This window comes from Equus quagga, chromosome 11 (genome assembly GCF_021613505.1).
Source record: "Equus quagga isolate Etosha38 chromosome 11, UCLA_HA_Equagga_1.0, whole genome shotgun sequence".
Classification (NCBI taxonomy): Eukaryota; Metazoa; Chordata; class Mammalia; order Perissodactyla; family Equidae; genus Equus; species Equus quagga.
In genome coordinates, this window is record NC_060277.1 from 177,743 (window position 1) to 181,942 (window position 4,200).

General features: G+C 43.1%; 1 protein-coding gene across 13 annotated transcripts in view; it reads right to left on the reverse strand.

The window, feature by feature from the left end:
* The window catches only part of ECT2L (epithelial cell transforming 2 like), a 103,380-nt gene extending 99,197 nt beyond the window's left edge, over nucleotides 1-4,183 (reverse strand). For 12 of the 13 annotated variants that reach the window (XR_006890473.1, XR_006890472.1, XM_046674385.1 and 9 more), the window contains exon 1: nucleotides 4,051-4,183. The gene's annotated coding sequence lies outside the window, so the exon portion shown is untranslated. The remainder of the gene's footprint in view (nucleotides 1-4,050) is intronic. The other variant, XM_046674382.1, reaches the window with a different exon arrangement.
* Between the last annotated feature and the right edge of the window lie 17 nt (nucleotides 4,184-4,200).

Below are 4,200 nucleotides of genomic sequence, written 5' to 3' on the forward strand. Positions count from 1 at the left end.
AATAAAATAAAATAAAATAAAATAAAATAAAATAAAATAAAATAAAAAGACTTACTCTAAAGCTGGAGTAATAAGATGACATAGTATTAGTATGGGGACAGACATCTAAACCAGGTGAAGGGGAGAGAAAGTCTAAGACAGACTCATATATAAATGGTCACTTGTTAGATGACAAATCAAAGAGGAAGAGATGGATTTCTCCATTCATAGAAAAGAGTATCTGTTTTAAAAAAAAAGAAATTGGACCCCTTTCTCACACTATACACATATACACACACACACACACACACACAAAACTATCTGAAGGCTTTTTATATCTAAAATCAATTACACATGGTTTTTGAATCCCTGGAAGACAAAATTAGGCACAACAGATGATGTTAGAAAGATAGATTTAGGGTGAATCTAAGCGGGAAAAAAATCACTTCAGCAGCTTGAGCTGTCTCGGGAGGTTCTGTCCAGTGCTGGAGATATTAAAACACAAACTGGATGACCACATGTCAGTGAAATTCTAGCTGGGACTCAAGCACCAGAAACGTCTAATTTTCTAAGCAGCCCTCTGTGGCTATAAATTCCAAGGAGAGAGAAACAGGGCCTGGAGTCGCTGAAGGAACTTTACTGGAGAGCCAGGAGACATGAGAATAAGACAAACATTCGCCTCTCTTACCACTCTTCAGTGAGAGAGAAGCACATCTTAAAAATGAATATATTGGAAAGGTGTGTACCAGATTAGAAATAATTTTAGACATACAAGGGAGGGCAGCATGACAGTGGGCACCGGATCTGGATCCCTGCTCTGATACCCCCAGACTGAAGCTTTACGAGTAGCTTAGTCTCTGAGCCACAGTCTCCTCGTGTGTAAAGCAAGGCTGTGACAGGTCTTGGCAAATTACTGTATGATAATGTGTTGTACAAATACAAACCTCATGGCAATGTGGGAATTAAATACCTCCTCCCGAATCAACATTAAATCAAAACAAATCCTTAGTTTCATAAGATGCCCAGCTGTTGTTATGTGAAATCTCTCCAAGAGTCAACATAAGGGATTTTTATTTAGCAAGTTCTCAAACTTGTTCTTATCCTCTGTGTTAAGGGACTACTGAGTTACATAATGAGTGGAACACTACAGCAAGAATAGTTGCTACCTCTGCTGGGGGCTTAAATATGTGATTACAGTACGTCATAGATAGATATACATATAAATATACATGTAGCTGTAGATAGAGATCTAAATTTCCATAGGATTATTTTCATTCTCTGAGATGTCAACTTTGCTGAGTAATTGTTCAAAACAGGGAGAAATGGCATGCTGGCAGTCACTACCTCTTTAAATGGAATGATTTCTTTTCATATTCCAGCATTTTAGATTTCTCCAGATAGCAGCTCCATAAAATATTAATAGGTATTTCCTAGAAAAACAGGATCTGTGGTTAAATATTCTTGGGAAATGATTGACTGAGCAAAACTAAATATGTATTTTTTGTAGGCTGTTTTGGAACCTTTAATATGCTGTTCACAGTGGATCTCCAAGATCCAAGGGGAGGAAATAATATGTAAGATTTCCCTTGTTTGTTGTTATAGGAGACTATCATAGTGAGTATTGGTTATCCGATGTGGCTATCAGAGTGGTTATCCAATGCTGTGTAACAAACAGTCCCAAAACTTAGTGGCTTAAAACGACAAACACAGTATCTCACAGTTTCAGTGTCGGGAGTCAAGGCCCGGCTTCACCAGGTCCTCTGGCTCAGGGTCTCTCACAGCCCAAGTGTTGGGTGGGGCTCTAGTTGTCCCAAAGCTGGGCTAAGAAAGGATCCACTTCCAAGCTCATGGAAGTGGTTGTTGGCAAGATCCAGTTCTTCACAGACTGTTGGAACAAGGTCCCCAGTTTCTTGCTGGCTGTTGGCTGAAGGCTCCCCTCCCATGTGGGTTTCTCTACAGCTTAGCTCACACAATGTCAGCTGGCTCCCACCCAAGCAAGCAAGTGAGATGAAAGAGAGGGGAGGCAGGACAGAAGCCAGAGTCTTTGTGTAACATAATCTCAGAAGTAATACCACCACTTTTTGATTGGTCAGAGCAGGGGTCAGCAAATATGGTCGTCAGGCCACAGTCGCCACCCATCTTCTCTTTTTTCTTTTTTTGGTAAGGAAGATAGGCCCTGAGCTAACATCTGTGCCAATCTTCCTCTATTTTGTATGTGGGACACTGCCACAGCATGACCTGATGACTGGTGTGTAGGTCCATGCCTGGGATCTGAACCTGAGAACCCGCGAACCCTGGGCTGCTGAAGCGGAGCACGCAAACCTAACCACTACACCACAGGGCTGGCGCCTTGCCACCCATTTTTGTAAATAGTTTTATTGGAACATAGCTAATGACATTTATTTACAACATTGTCTATGGTTGCTTTTATACCACAACAGCAGAATTGAGTAATTGGGAGGAAGACCATATGGCTCACAAAGCCAAAAGGATTTACTACCCGGCCCTTTACAGAAAAGGTTTGGCAACCCTCCCTGCAAGTCTAGCTCACACTTGAGGGGCGGGGACACCAGGGATGAACACCAGGAAGCGGGGCTCATTGGGAGCCATTTTAGAAGCTGCCTCTCACTGACTAGGCACTTGGCAAGTAACTGCTGAATAAGTAAATGAATAATTGTTCACATCTACCAATTTTCCACATCAAAGGGCTGAAAAGCAAGTTACTAGCTAAGAAAAAGCCAAATTCCTTCACTGATGATTAGGATTTGACAACTGTGTCACAACTCTGACAATTTATCAATTTGTGTTATCTTAGTAATTTCCATCATGTTAAATGAGTTAGATGGTAAAATAGCTTAGAATAAAATTAGTATGTAGATCTTACAGATTATTCTTTCATGACATCAGCAAATTGGAAGAAAGGGAAGTGTTTTAGGGCACTCATTTGAGATGAGAGTTCATTCTGGGCAAGAATACTTGTGAATTATGTTACGATATGGTGGTCAGCAAAATCTTCTAATGCCAGAAAGACTCGAACCTAAGCGTACAAAACCAAATTCTCGTCCATTTTTCATCTTTTCTGTGTCCTTTCTCCAAAAGCCAAAATATTGTACTAAGAAGTTCTTCCTTGACCACTAGGATTTCTCTTGTTCTTATATTAGTGTGTCCCTCCTGGTAAAGAAAATATCTGGCTGCTGCCTCGCTTACAGCCTAGTTTTCCAACGAATGACAACTCCAGTGTGGGTGATGCAAACGGGGGACCTGTTTCTTGTCTCACTCTGTAAAACAAGGGCTCCAAATGTTTCTAAAGTTTTCGCATGAAGGGAACAAAATAGGAGATCCCCCTATCAGTGGTTCTTCTCATTTGTAACTGGATCCAAGAAACACAGTAAGTTACAAAATCAAAGTCGGCAGGAGGCCATGTAATAAAAGCTATGAGTTGCCGTGAACCTTAATAGACACGACGTCAGGTGTTCTGTTCTGATACTTATGGCAAGACTTATTAATAAGTACAGCATGAGTTCTTTTAAAAGGAATATTTAGAAGTACCATGGTTTTAATTATTTGTCTTATTTATCAAATCTTATCATATTAGCTCTTAGAGCGCTACAGTTCTAACGACGAATTGTATTTGCGGCAGATATTTTGTATTTCTCCTTCGCTACCCCCTCAACTTTCCCGCCCCTACTCCCGGTTTTGGACTCCACAACAGGAAAGAGTGAGAACTGGCAGAAGGAGGGCAGTTGGTGTGAGCCAAGGTGGAGTCCTATGAAAATCAGTGTTTTCCAAGGTGCTCCATAACCCGACTTCATCTCTATTCCAAATGACTGCTCGGGAGGAGAGAGAGCCCAACTCAAACCTGACCCTACGCAGAGATCGCTTTTGTAGCTCCCCAAGGCCCCTTCAGTCTTTTGGATGATTACGAAGCTGCTCAGATTCTCCAAGGTCATGGACGGGGAGCCCAGTGCCGCGCCCCAGCGCTGCCTATGGTCTTCCCGAGGCTGCATGGGGAAACTAAACCGTCCCGGGCCCTGTGCAAAAGATGCGGGGCCCAGAAGACAGGGGCTTTACCTCCGGGAAGTGGCCGAGAGACCGGCGTGCGGCTGCCTCCTCGCGGGACGGGACTGAAAGCCACAGCAAGGCCTCCGCGCAGCGGAGAGAGGGGTGGGGCGGGCAGCGCGTCGTCTCCATAGGGACCCTCAGCTCACCGCGCCCCGCCCC